Here is a 15,106-nt window from a genome sequence, read left to right as displayed (position 1 = left end):
GTGCTGGTGCCTCACCTTTCTTTTCCCCTAGCTTTGGTAGCGGCATGTCGTTCTTGAAGACAACGTTGTAGGTTGCCTTTGATTTTTTTGTGGGTCCTATGCATCGCATAAAACTAAAATGTTATCATTACAAAAGAATTGTGATCGATTTGTATGTCCGCGGCCAAGCACAGCAACCAACGTAGTAAAAATTCATACTAGCAAATATTTTTTCAAATCTATTTGCACAGTTGTGTTATTGTATAAATTTTGTCGGCCGTCTGATAACTTACTTATATATAGCAGTACTATTACCAACTTGTGTAGAGCTTATATCAACAATTACTTGTGTGTATTAGCTCATATGAAATAATGATATATATAATCCATTTATATAGATCGAGGATACATATTATATGTATATAGACATACATAAAGAGAGAGTATGTATAATAACAGTAGAGAAATGGTAGATAGAGGTAGAGGCCCAGGTACATGCATGCATACACGATATATACGACATCATGCATGCCATAATATGCCTTAATTCATACAATGATGCATGGATGGATACTAGAGACATACAATGTCGTTGTAATAAGGTGGTGGGATCTCGAAACGGAATGCCAGCCTACGTAGTACAGTACTAAATTAAGCGCACCGCGCTGAGGGTGTGGTCATACTGGATAGGCTCAGGGACCCACTTGCTTGCGTTGAGGAACGTGTCCGCCATGTACGCGGCCGCCTCGGCGGCGGCGTTTAGGATGTGGAAGCCCAGCCACTTGACGTGGCTAGACGTGTCGGCAACGGTGCTGTCGTTGTCGTATTCTAGGTAGACGACGGTCCGGGTGGTATCCTCGACGACCTTGTTCATGTTCCACGCTACCCAGCCGTTGGGGCTGACCACGCGACTGAGAGACTTCTTGATGAAGGTGACATGAGAGAAGTTCCTATAGGGGCGGCCAAGGTAGGTCTCCACGCCGTCGAGGTCCACGCCCGGTGCCGCTTCTACGGTGCACATGTGGAACGAGAAGTTGGACTCACGGCTGGCGTTGTTGCAGCCTTACGCCGTCAACACATTGTGCTTGCCTTTCGGTGGGCGGCGCACCAGCAGCGGGCAGCTCTGGAACATGGCCTGGGCATTGCCAAACACAAATTAAGTTCACGGTGCCCCAGATCAAGGTCTGTAGGTAGAACTAGATCCCGTTCTCCACATACAAGGTGTCCTCATGACCTTCCATGCTGCACCGGTAGACGACCGACTTGTTCGAATTTGACCTTAGCGCCATGTCCTACCTCCTTTCTGGCCCTGCCATGTTTCTGATTGTCAGGTTCTATGCTATGAAGCCGTGACCCAAGGCATCTGCAGCAGCAGCAACAAATTAATAGTTCTGATTTACAGTATGCATGCATGACAACTCAACTGGAGTGAAATATCGATCGCCAGAGTTACTCACTCACTGTCACCGTCATGTTCATGGGGACGCCAGTTGCATTGCTCTTGTTCCCTATGATGACGGTGGCACTGACCCCATCGCTGATCAGCATCACGTTCCTTCTTGTTATGTTGACGGTCTCGTCATAGACGCTAGAGAGCACATGCACGATGTACTTGTCCTCCTCGGCTTCTTGTTGTGTGTCATCCAAGGCTGCCTGGATGCTGGTGTAGCAAGGCGGCAGAGCAGCGACGCCGCCGCACCGCTTTACCACGACAGCATCAGCGTGCGTAGGCCAGCTTCTCGGCGGATCAATGATGTTGGACAGGCGGCTAAGAACGGCTGAGTGGTCGTCATCGTTGCCACTGCCAGCAGGCAGCTTCTGCCTTGTCTCCACGTCGCCACTTGCAACGACAACCAGCGCGGCGAGCATCAGGGCCACCACCATGGCTAGGCCTAGGCCGCACCTGCTCACATCGCCTACCATCCCTTATAAGCTCCGGCGAGTGATCGATCTGATCTGATGTGATGGTACACTAGCTCCTAACCTTACACACTTACCTTTGTGCGTGTCTTCACTAGCCAATAGTGGCAGCATCCCATATATATAGGCCCGCCCTGCCCCACCCGATCGAGCCAGCCATGTGCCCACGACGATACCCCAGGGGCCGGCGCGGGGCAAGAAGAATGGATCAGGGAAGAAGGGCCCTTCATGTCAGCCTCCTAGTAGTTTAGTAAAGGAAAATGTTCCCCCAAAACGATTTAGTAAAGAAAAAGTTTCCCAGAAAGATTCAGTAAATTAAAAAGATTTCTGCATGGGTTCTTTCCCCTCTCATTTATGGATTCTATATATAGTTTTCCCAAGTGTGTTGATGACGACGATGCACGGGGATTGCTTTACACCAAAACCTGCACAGTGGGTTGCATTTTTTTACAAACGGATTCCGTTATCAACCGTCAGTGCTATTTTTTAGTGGCGAAGCCGACTTAAGTTAATTTCCATCATCCGGCCAAGAAGTCAGCCAGCCGATATCACGTTTGACATCCCGGTAACAAATGTGCGTGAATCTAGGTGGTTACAATAAAAAATCGAAGCCACGTGAGAGACATCGTATTCATAATCATAAAAATCCTCAATAGAATGCATAAATAGTGTAAGTAGTAGACATAAAACATAATCATGGAAGGCATAAACATGGATCGGTGGGAGGACGCCACTAGAGGACGACCCTAAGGCCACCGGATCGGCGAACGCGTCTGAAGCCACCCGATCGGAGTTGGTCTTCGTTGAAGGACGCCCGAGACACGCTCGATCGGAGGAGATCATCGTCTTTGGATGCTGCCCCAGGCGATAACCGCCACCATTGCCGCTCGGCTTCGAGCGGTTTACCACTGCAGGCGCTCACACCGCCACTCGGCGTCGGGGGTTGCCGCCACAGATGCTCGCGCCACCGCTCGTGCTTCATGCGGTCATGGCCGCCATGATGCCCGTGCCTTGGGGTGTCACTCGTCGATGTCGTCTGGGGTCATCGCTCGTCGTTCGCGTCTCACACTGCAGGAAGCCATCGTCGATGTCCGACCACCGGACGCCGCCGCTCATGCCTCAAGTAGTTGCAGTCGTCGTCATGCCCGAAACCCTAATCCCTTGGGGTCTGAGCATCTTTTATAGACGCCCTAGCCTGGTTCAGCTCAACCAGATGGCACCGTTTGGCCTAGCTTACTCTAGTTTATGTATTAGGAGCCCCGGGCTCTCAATAGCTAAAAGAAGCCCTAGTTTAATGGTGTCTTTTTGTTGAACCGGACCGGCTCAATTCTTTTTTTGTCAAACTGCAACCCGGCGCCTTCGAATACAATCAGTCCACGTTGTAAATCGGTTCACACAACGTCATCATATTTCCCATTCTCCACTCGGTTCGTGGTGCCCTCACCTCCATCGCCACCCCAGCCACCCAACGCTGATCCCCCTCGATTCTTGTCACCCTCGCCTCCACCACGCCCCAACCACCCGATGTCGATCCCACCTCAATTCGCGACCCCCACCCGTTGCACGTGATCCCTCCGCCTCCTAGCCAGATCCGTCTACCCCTCGCCCTCTCCAGACTCGGTGATTCGTAGACTCGGCCAGTGTAATACCCAAAAGTGTATACAATGAGAATATAGATGATCTCCTTATTTTGTGTGCCATATATTCATCATAACAAGAGCATACCTGTAATTAAGAGTGATTAATTAAAACAAGTGATGCTAAAATGGAATATGCATCATGTCGAGGTTTTATTTTGTGTGCATTTTGTGATAATATAAAAATAATGTAAAAAGAAATATGTTAATATCCAAATGGGGATTTAACTCCTAAAGGAAATTCTAGAATTGAGAAAAAGAGAAGAAAACACTATACAAATAGGATAAAATAAAAATATAAATGAACTAAAATTCAGTTCATATTGTTATGTAAATATAGACATTTAACCTGAGTTTGAACTTCACGCACATTGATTCAAATTGGAAATTTAAATTTAAAAGAGAAGAGAGGAGAGAAGAAAAGAAAAGATAAAAGAAAAAGGAGAAGAAAATATAATTTGGCCTCGGTATACGTTTTTGGCCCGCCCACAAAAACGCGCGGGCGGCCCATCTAGTTCCTCCACGTGACCCTGGGCAGATGGTGGCGCCGATAACATGGCCCGACTGGGCAGTCTCACCAATGCGCGTTGTTGCACCGACATGTGGGGCCCGGGCGTCAGGCGCGAAGTCACGCCGAGTCGCCTCACTGCTCCGTGGGACCCGCGCGTCATACGCCACGTCTCGCGACCACGTCGCGACTTAGTCATCTCGCTGCGCTCGTGACCCCACCTGTCATCTCTTCGCCGCACGACCGGGACAACGGAGCTCCGCGGGATCCGCGACGGATACCGGCCACGCTCCCGTCAATGCTGCCACCCGTTGAACCTCCTTTCACGGGCCATAAAGCATCTAGCCATGTTCCTTCCCTTCTCAATTCTCCTGCTCGGATAAGGGAGAAATCCACCGCCACGCACCATTGCCAGGGTAGAGAGAGATCCGCCGCCACTACCTAATCCGCATTTGCGCCGCACCAGGGGTTTTCGCGTCGGGGGAAGCATCGTCTCGTGTCGGGAAACCGTCGATCGCCTTCGCAGCGGCAGTGAACCACGGGGTGGCCCGTAATTCCATGCCGGACCTCGACTACCACCAAGTGCCATGGTTGGCTCCCTCATCTTGGGCATCCTCGGTGAGACACCTTCTACGTGATCGCCTAGCCCTTAATTTCATTTTGCATACGTTCTTAGCCACAGCGGGTCGCCGGGGCGGTAGGATTTAGTGGCGCTGACGAGGGCTCCGCCATGACCGGGGCGCTTCTGCTCGGCTACCGTCGGGAGGTTAGGGGAGATCTCCCTGGCGTTGGATCTTAATCTAGCGGTGGGGATTAGGTATGCGCGTAACGGTTCGCTAGGGTGCGATCTAGCGCGTAAATTTGACATTAGGTGGTTGGGATCTAGCCAACTTCATCCATAGATGACGGATCGAATGGTAGCGGAGAAAGAGACATTAAGCGTTGCGCGCGTTTTAATCTGATCCATCCGCTCTGATCGGACGGCCAGAATCTCACGATACCCTTCACCGTGTGTTTTTATAAAAGAGACCCCTAGGAAATAGAGAATTAACCCGCGGTTCATCTCTGGTGTAGTCTGAGTCTAGGGATTTTTATAAGATAGCCCTATTGTTATCTAATTTTGGTGCATAGTCTAGAAACCCGAGGAATTAGTTAATTAATTACAGAAATGAGTTTTTAATATAAAAACAATTCCTATAACATGTTAAATTCATAGAAAATTCATACTTAGTCCAAATTAATCCATTCCAGTTCCTATAATTTTGTAATAATGTTGTTTATCACATAGTGTCTCTGTTTTTACATGGTAGCCATATTAAATTGTATCTCTTATTTAATCTTGTATCAAATACATAAAACCTTCAGAAATTCATAACTTAAAATCTATAGTTCCAAAAATAATGATTTATGTTCCTATGATCTTATTTTAATGTGTAGATTATTATTATGTATTTTGTTTACATGTTTGGTGTGATGTTAATTGTTGCTATACTATGTATGTTTGTATTGATGCGAGTAGACGAGCAAGACACTGGGGAGCCGGGGGTTCTGCAGATAGAAGTTGCTCAGCAGGAGCTCATTGAAGTCAAGTTGTACCCTTGACCACTTTTATCATCCAATAATGTCTTTAATATCATTTATTCATGCAAAGGTTTAATTTGATGGGACCCAATAGGTTGCCCTAGTGTGCTTATCTTTTACATTGTTTACCCCTAAGTCGTTTGGGTAGTTTTGCTATTGCTTTATATGGTTTTGGGATAACATTTCATTATATCTATGTTCCAATTATCTTGTTATTTTATTTACTATTCATGTTAAGATCATTATGTTAATTGGAACATGGAGCGACCACCGGGGAAAATAGTGCTACCACAAGGGTTTAATGGGACGCCCTTGGCTGATTAATTAGGAAAGCTAGTGGATAACTACCTTACCCGAAAGGGGCAAGGGCAGTAGGGGAGTGGTTAGTGTAGGGAGGTCCTTGGGTTGATTTTGCTGTGATGGCGGTCAGGTGAGGGATCCCTGCACTGGAGCTTCCTATAAACTGTAGCGGGTTTTCTGAAGCTAGTGGAACTTTGTAAAGGCCTCGTAGTGTTACCCTGCCTCGCCTCCTCGGTAGAGGTGTATGGGATTGGCCGTCTCTTGGCAGATGGGTAACATGACTTGTGGGTAAAGATGCACAACCTCTGCAGAAAGTAAAACTGGTATACTAGCCGTGCTCACGATCATGAGCAGCTCGGACCCTCACATGATTAATTTATGGAATTAAAATTCAATTTGTCATTTGCATCGCACTGGGATTATTTTTATTATTACTTTTTATTACTATGGTTTGGTATTTACTTACACTTAGTAACTGCTAATAAAATTTTGACCAACTTATAAAAGCAATGCTCAGCTTCAACCTTTAATTTTGTTGATCAGCCTTACACTTCACATGAACTCCCACCTTTGGTGAGTTCATGCACATTATTCCCCAAAACTTGTTGAGCTATGAACGTATGTGAGCTCATTCTTGTTGTCTCACACCCCCCACAGGAGAAGAATAGGTGGTTTAAGAGGAGCCGCCCGACAAGGAGTTCGACTTAATCTAGGTGGCGTCTCCTAGTCACCTTTGTGGCGCCAGGGAAATAAGATTTAGTTTGTTTTATATTTATAATTTATTTTGTAAGACTTCCGCTATATAATAAGTACATTCATGAATTTATGACATTTATCTCTATGCACTCTGTTAGTATGTGTGTTGTTCTTCCTTGGCACACAAATGAGATGCACCCGGCTTTATCCCTTAAATCCGGGTTTGACAGAAGTGGTATCAGAGGAAATGTTGACTGTAGGACGAAACCTAGATAGAAATGGACAAAACCCTTACCTACTTACCTTACTCTGATTCTTTCTACACTTATCTTGATCCTGTCTCACCCTCTACTGTTCTACTCTGATCGTTCTTACCTTTTATATTCTAAGACAAGGAGGATTTCACACTTTGGAATCCTACATCCATGACCCTCTAAAGAGATAGGAGACCCAAGACAAAATTTAAAAAAAAATTATTTAAAATGTTGGTTGATTTTTCTGATGATAATGCCTAATTTGCTTCTTTGATTGATTGGAATAGTGTAGTTGGGCATTTTAGCATGTACCACCATAAGGTAATGTATTAGCTTTAGTAGGTGACACACTTAGCTAATAAATCCCCCAAAGTAACATGCTTCGTAATTACTTGTGTTGTCTACAATTCTTTCTTTCATACCATATGTTTCTAACTCAGATGGTCAATACCAGGAAGGATGGTGGAATTGATCTACCCCCAATCGACATAGTCGGAGGATATACAGACAACCAAAACAACAAGAAGAAGAGATGAATCCTCCCAATCCTCCACCAGCCAGAGCTAAACTAGCTATTGCAGCCCAGATGCGAATAATGCAACAGATGGCAGACACTATGGCAGACATGCACGCACATATGCGACAGGAACGCCAAGAGATGCGTCAGGAGAGAGAGGAGATGCGCCAGGAAAGGAGGCTGCAACAACAGCAAGCACCACTGCCACCACCACCACTTCCACCCCGGGACAAGCACCGGGAATTTATGAGCCACAAGCCGCCTACCTTCGCCAGCTCTCCAGATCCTCTGCATGCCGATGACTGGTTGAAGTCAGTTGAGAAGATGTTAAACATTGCACAATGCTCTGACTGGGAGAAGGTTCTATATGCTTCTAGTCGTCTGACTAGTCCTGCTGCTGACTGGTGGAATTCTTATGTTGCTGCCCATGATGCTGTTGACACTATTACTTCGGCGGAATTCACCACACAGTTCAGAAACTACCACATTCCTGCTGGATTAATCAAGATCAAGAAAAAGGAGTTTTTGTCATTGAAGCAAGGCAACATGTCTGTCAGCGAGTATCATGACAAATTCATTCAGTTGTCAAGATATGCTCCTGATGAGGTGGCTAATGATGAAAGGAAGCAAGAGCACTTCATAGAAGGACTCAATGGGCCACTACAGTACGCACTGGTTCCTCACACATTTCCATCATTTCAGAGGCTGCTTGACAAAGCTCTTGCTATTGAACACAAGCGTGTTCAACTGGGAGATCTGAAGAGGAAGGCCATTGCCTAGGGGTAGGGTAGCAGTAGTGTCCGTTCTCGCTACGTTCTGTCCCAGGGTACACCAGCTCGTCTAGGAGGAGGACCACGTCAAGCTCAGTATGCTGCACAGGGGACTCCACAGGCGCCTCACACTCGTCAGGCTGCCCCCACTGGCACCCCGGCGAGGCCTATAGGACAAAAGACAGGGCCTACATGCTTCAAGTGCAGTCAGGTTGGGCATTATGCTAATACTTGTCTGGTGGGGAATTCCAGTGCACCAGCTTAGAACAAGCAACAGACTCCTGGCAAAGGATTCTCTATTGCCAGGGTTAATCAAGTTAGTGCTGAGGACACTGCTGACGGTGCGGACATCGCTATCGGTATGTTTTATATTAATACAATTCCTACAACAATATTATTTGATTCTGGTGCTACACATTCATTCATGTCATCTCGATATGCCAACACAAATGAGTTACCACTGAAAAATATGAAAACACCAATGTTAGTAATTAAACCTAAAGGGCGTGTTGAGGCAAATTATATGACACATAGATTGACATTGACAATTATGGGAAGATAATTTTGGGCTACCCCTATAATATTAGCAGAAAGCAGTATAGATCTGATCCTTGGTATGTCATGGTTAAGAAAGGCAAAGGTCGTTATACAATGTGGTAGGGGTACTGTAGAACTCACCAGCCCTAAAGGAGAAAGATTTGAAGTTGAAATTACAGTAACTACCTCTACCAGACGAGCGATATTCTTAATAGACGGGAAGTTTGTTGGTGACAACATCCATGTGGTTAGAGACTTTCCAGATGTCTTTCCGAAGGAGTTACCAGGGATGCCACCAGAGAAGGAAGTTGAGTTTGTCATTGATCTCTTACCTGGGACTGCTCCTATTTGTAAGCGCCCCTACAGGATGTCCGTAGAAGAGTTACATGAACTTAAGAAGCAACTAACTAAACTATAGGAGGCTGGGTACATTCGTCCGAGTTCCTCACCTTGGGGAGCACCGGTACTGTTTGTACAGAAGAAGGATGGTTCGCAACGGATGTGTGTGGACAATATTCACTTAATGATGTTGCCATTAAAACCAAGTACCCATTACCTCGTATTGATGACTTATTTGATGAGATGAGAGGTGCTAGGGTGTTCTCTAAGATTGACCACTGGTCGGGCTACCATCAAATGAAGATTAGGCCATATGATATTCCCAAGATGGCTTTTTCTACCCGATATGGTCTATATGAATTCACAGTCATGTCATTTGGCTTAACCAATGCACCAACTTATTTTATGAATCTGATGAATAAGGTGTTCATGGAGTATCTCGATAAATTTGTCATGGTATTCATCGACGACATTCTTATTTATTCCAAGAATGATAGTGAGCATGAGGAGTATTTGAGGATGGTGCTATAGAAATTATGGGATAATCAACTTTACGTCAAATTTACCAAGTGTGATTTCTGGCTTGATGAAGTACATTTTCTCAGGCATATCATCTCCAAAGGAGGAATTGCTATGGATCCGGCTAAAGTAACAGCGATAGTTGATTGGAAGATACCAAGTATAGTCTCAAAGAACTAGAGTTTCTTGGGACTCGCAGGCTATTACTGGCGATTCATTGAAGGGTTCTCCAAGATTGCTAAGCCTATGACCTCATTGTTAGAGAAGCGCAAGGAGTTTAAGTGGATTGAGGAATGCCAAGAGAGTTTCGATCAGTTGAGGTCTAAATTGATGGCAGCCCTAGTGCTGATTATGCCAAATCTACAAAAGAATTTTGATATATATTTCGATGCAAGTCGCCAAGGCCTGGGATGTGTGCTTATGCAAGAGGGATAGGTTATTGCCTACGCGTCTCGCCAGTTGCGGAAACATGAGTTGAATTACCCCACTCATGACTTAGAACTGGCAGCCATTGTGCATGCTCTCAAGGTTTGGAGACACAATATTATGGGAACCAATTACTGAGTCTACACTGATCACAAGAGCTTGAAATACATCTTCACTCAGAAGGATCTCAACCTTAGGCAACACCGATGGTTGGAGCTCATCAAGGATTATGACTTGGGAATTCACTATCATCCGGGCAAGGCGAATCTAGTTGCAGATGCCTTGAGTTGGAAGGAACATGTCCATGCAGCTATTGTCACCCAGTTACCCTATGAGTTAGCAGAAGATTTTGAGAGGCTCAATCTGGGAATAGTTGCTCATATTGAAGGAATTACCATCGAAGTGGAATCTACCTTAGAGCAAGAAATACGAAAAGGTCAGAACGGTGATGCCAAAATTCAGGAGATCAAGGATCTAATAACGGAATGTAGAGGCCTAGATTTCGCGGAGGATGAGCAAGGCACGATATGGTTCAAGAACTGGATTTGTGTTCCTGATATCGATAGTCTTTGTTAAACCATATTGAAGGAGGCACATGACTCTGTTTACTCCATCCACCCTGGTAGTACTAAGATGTACCAGGACTTGAAGCAGAAGTATTGGTGGTATGGACTAAAGAAGGATGTTGCTTCACATGTTGCACTATGTGATGTTTGCCAGAGGGTGAAAGCAGAACATCAAAGACCTGCTGGTTTACTTCACCTGCTTAAGATACCTGAGTGGAAATGGGAAGAGATTGGCATGGACTTCATTGTGGGATTACCCCGCACATCTGCTAGGTATGACTCTATATGGCTGATTGTGGACAGGCTAACTAAAGTAGCCCACTTTATTCCAGTGAATTCAGGAGCCAAACTAGCAGAGTTGTACATGGCACAGATTGTATGCTTACATGGTGTGCCTTAGAAGATTGTGTCAGACTAGGGATCATAGTTTACTTCTCGGTATTGGAAGAAGTTGCATGAGTGCTTGGATACAAGATTGAATTTTAGTTTAGCCTACCATCCTCAAACTGATGGATAGACCGAGAGAACCAACCAAGTACTAGAGGATATGTTAAGAGCTTGTGGTCTTAAACATGGTGGTAGTTGGGATAAGAGTTTACCGTATGCGGAGTTCTCTTACAATAATAGCTACCAGGCTAGTTTGAAGATGTCCCTGTTTGAGGCTTTGTATGGTAGAAAGTGCAGGACTCCACTGTATTGGGATCAAACTGGTGAAAGGCAGTTCTTTAGACCTGAAATTATACAAGAGGCAGAAGAACAAGTCCATCAAATAAGGGAGAATTTGAGAACTGCACAGTCAAGGCAGAAAAGCTATGCGGATACTCGGAGAAGACTGCTAGAATTTAAGGAGGGTGATCACGTATATTTGAAGGTGTCACCAATCCAGGGTATGAGAAGATTCAAAGTTAAAGGGAAGTTGTCCCCTCGCTTCATTGGACCCTTCTTAATCCTAAAGCGAGTGGGAGAGGTTGCATATCAACTGGAACTACCTGATCATCTCATGGATGTACATGATGTCTTCCATGTATCACAAGGAGAAGTGTCTTAGGGTACCCGAAGAGCAGCTACCTATGGAGGATCTTACTGTCCAAGATGATCTGACTTATACTGAATATCCTATCAAAATTCTTGATACTTCGACCCGTGTCACAAGGAGTAAAGTGATAAAAATGTGCAAAGTACAATGGAGCCATCATGGAGAAGATGAGGCTACATGGGAAAGAGAAGAAGAACTACGAATAGATTTTCCCCACCTCTTTTCTAGTCCTTCCTAAATCTCGAGGACGAGATTCTTTATAAGGGGGGTAGGATTTGTAATACCCAAAAGTGTATACAATGAGAATATAGATGATCTCCTTATTTTGTGTGCCATATATTCATCATAACAAGAGCATACCTGTAATTAAGAGTGATTAATTAAAACAAATGATGCTAAAATGGAATATGCATCATGTCGAGGTTTTATTTTGTGTGCATTTTGTGATAATATAAAAATAATGTAAAAAGAAATATGTTAATATCCAAATGGGGATTTAACTCCTAAAGGAAATTCTAGAATTGAGAAAAAGAGAAGAAAACACTATACAAATAGGATAAAATAAAAATATAAATGAACTAGAATTCACTTCATATTGTTATGTAAATATAGACATTTAACCTGAGTTTGAACTTCACACACATAGATTCAAATTGGAAATTTAAATTTAAAAGAGAAGAGAGGAGAGAAGAAAATAAAAGATAAAAGAAAAAGGAGAAGAAAATCTAATTGGGTCTCGGTATACGTTTTTCACCACCCATGGGCAGATGGTGGAGCCAACAACATGGCCCCACAAGGCAGTCTCACCAATGTGTGTTGTCGACATGTGGGGCCCGGCCGTTGGGCTCGAAGTCATGCCCACTCGCTTCACTGCTCCGCGGGACGCGCGCGTCATACACCACGTCTCGCGCCCACGTCGCGACCTAGTCGTCTCGCTGCGCTCGTGACCCCACCTGTCATCTCTTCACCGCGCGACCGGGACAACGGAGCTCCGCGGGATCCGCGGTGGATACCGGCCACGCTCCCGTCAATGATGCCACCCGTTGAACCTCCTTTCACGGGCCATAAAGCTTTCAGACGCGTTACTTCCCTTCCCTTCTCAATTCTCCTGCTCGGGTAAGGGAGAAATCCACCGCCGCGCACCATTTCCAGGCAAGATAGAGATCCACCGCCACTGTCTAATCCGCATTAGCGCCGCACCAGGGGTTTTCGCACCGGCGGAAGCATCGTCGGGTGTTTGGAAAACCGTCGATCGCCTTTGTAGCGACGATGAACCGTGGGGTGGCCCGTAATTCCAAGCCGGACCTCGACTACCGCCAAGCGCCATGGTCGGCTCCCTTGTCTTGGGCATCCTTGGTGAGACACCTTCTACATGATCGCCTAGCCCTTAATTTCATTTTGCATACGTTCTTAGCCACAACGGGTCGCCGAGGCGGTAGGATTTAGTGGCGCCGGCGAGGGCTCCACCGTGACCGGGGCGCCTCTGCTCGGCTGTCGTTGGGAGGTTAGGGGAGGTCTCTCTAGCGTTGGATCTTAGGTTGTCTCCAGCAACGTACTCTATATTCATCCTCTATATATGTCTTTTACAGTTTTCTCTAAAAGATTTCAACCTCTATATCTCATTTCTCTCCAACAGCATCCTCTAAATCACGTCCTCTATACTCAAATACCCATATTAGAGACATTTTTAAATTTTATTTTTTGTACATACGTATTTATCATACTCTTAAATGTATTGTACATATTTTAGTTTTGCTAAACCGGTTATTTAAAGTATTCAAATGGATAGAGGGCGTTTAGAGAAACTCTATATATAGAGAATCCAGCAGCGTCCTCTAAATTTAGAGGACCGTTTAGAGGACGTTGCTGGAGAGCGTAGAGAACCGTTTGATCCTCTATATTTAGGGTAGAGAACCTTTTAGAGGACCTTGTTGGAGCGAGTCTTAATCCAGCGGTGGGGATTAGGTAGGCGTGTAACGGTTCGCTAGGGCGCGATCTGGCGCGTAGATTCGACATCGGGTGGTTGGGATCTAGCCACCTTTCATCCGTAGATGACGGATCGGATGGTAGCGGGGAAAGATACATTAAGCATTGCGCGCGTTTTAATCTGATCCATCCGCTCTGATCGGACGGCCAAATCTCACGATACCCCTTCACCATGTGTTTTTATAAAAGAGACCCCTAGGAATAGAGAATTAACCTGTGGTTCATCTCTGGTGTAGTCTGAGTCTAGGGGTTTTTTATAGGATAGCCCCTGCTGTTATCTAATTTTGGTGCGCAGTCCAGAAACCCGATGAGTTAGTTAATTAATTACATAAATGAGTTTTTAATATAAAAACAATTCCTATAACTTGTTAAATTCATAGAAAATTCATACTTAGTCCAAATTAATCCATTCCAGTTCTTATAATTTTGTAATATTGTTGTTTATCACATAGTGTCTCTGTTTTGACATGAAAGCCATATTAAAATGTATCTCTTATTTAATCTTGTATCAAATACATAAAACCTTCAGAAATTCATAACTTAAAATCTATAGTTCCAAAATTAATGATTTCTGTTCCTATGATCTTATTTTAATGTGTAGATTATTATTATGTATTTTGTTTACATGTTTGGTGTGATGTTAATTATTGCTATACTATGTACGTTTGTATTGATGCGAGTAGACGAGCAAGCCACTCAGGAGCCAGGGGTTCAGCAGATAAAAGTTGCTGAGCAGGAGCTCATTGAAGGCAAGTTGTACCCTTGACCACTTTTGTCACCCAATAATGTCTTTAATATCATTTATTCATGCAATGGTTTAATTTGATGGGACCCAATAGGTTGCCCTAGTCTGCTTATCTTTTACCTTATTTACCCCTAAGTCGTTTGGGTAGTTTTGCTATTGCTTTATATGGTTTTGGGATAACATTTCATTATATCCATGTTCCAATTATCCTGTTATTTTATTTACTATTCATGTTAAGATCATTATGTTAATTGAAACATGGAGCGACCACCCGGGAAAACAGTGCCGCCACAAGTGTTTAATGGGACGCCCTTGGCTGATTAATTAGGAAAGCTAGTGGATGACTACCTTATCCAAAAGGGGCAAGGGCAGTAGGGGAGTGGTCAGTGTAGGGAGGTCCTTGGGATGATTTTGCTGCGATGGTGCTCAGGCGAGGGATCCCTGCACTGGAGCTTCATATAAATTGTAGCGGGTTTTCTGAAGCTAGTGGAACTTTATAAAAGTCTCGTAGTGTTACCCGGCCTCGCCTCCTCGGTAGAGGTGTATGGGATTGGTCGTCTCTTGGCAGATTGGTAACATGACTTGTGGGTAAAGATGTGCAACCTCTGCAGAGTGTAAAACTGGTATACTAGTCGTGCTCACGGTCATTAGCAGCTCGGACCCTCACATGATTAATTTATGGAATTAAAATTCAATTTGTCATTTGCATCGCATTGGGATTATTTTTATTATTACTTTTATTACTATGGTTTGGTATTTACTTACACTTAGTAACTGCTAATAAAATTTT

At 44.6% G+C, this 15,106-nt stretch overlaps 1 pseudogene; it reads right to left on the bottom strand.

The window, feature by feature from the left end:
* Positions 1-625: 625 nt before the first annotated feature.
* Positions 626-1,902, bottom strand: LOC118477041 (putative pectinesterase/pectinesterase inhibitor 38; annotated as a pseudogene).
* Positions 1,903-15,106: the final 13,204 nt, after the last annotated feature.

The sequence above is a fragment of the Zea mays genome, chromosome 4 (assembly GCF_902167145.1).
Source record: "Zea mays cultivar B73 chromosome 4, Zm-B73-REFERENCE-NAM-5.0, whole genome shotgun sequence".
Classification (NCBI taxonomy): Eukaryota; Viridiplantae; Streptophyta; class Magnoliopsida; order Poales; family Poaceae; genus Zea; species Zea mays.
The sequence above is the reverse complement of the archived record's forward strand: the minus strand, read 5'-3'. Positions and strand labels throughout refer to the sequence as shown.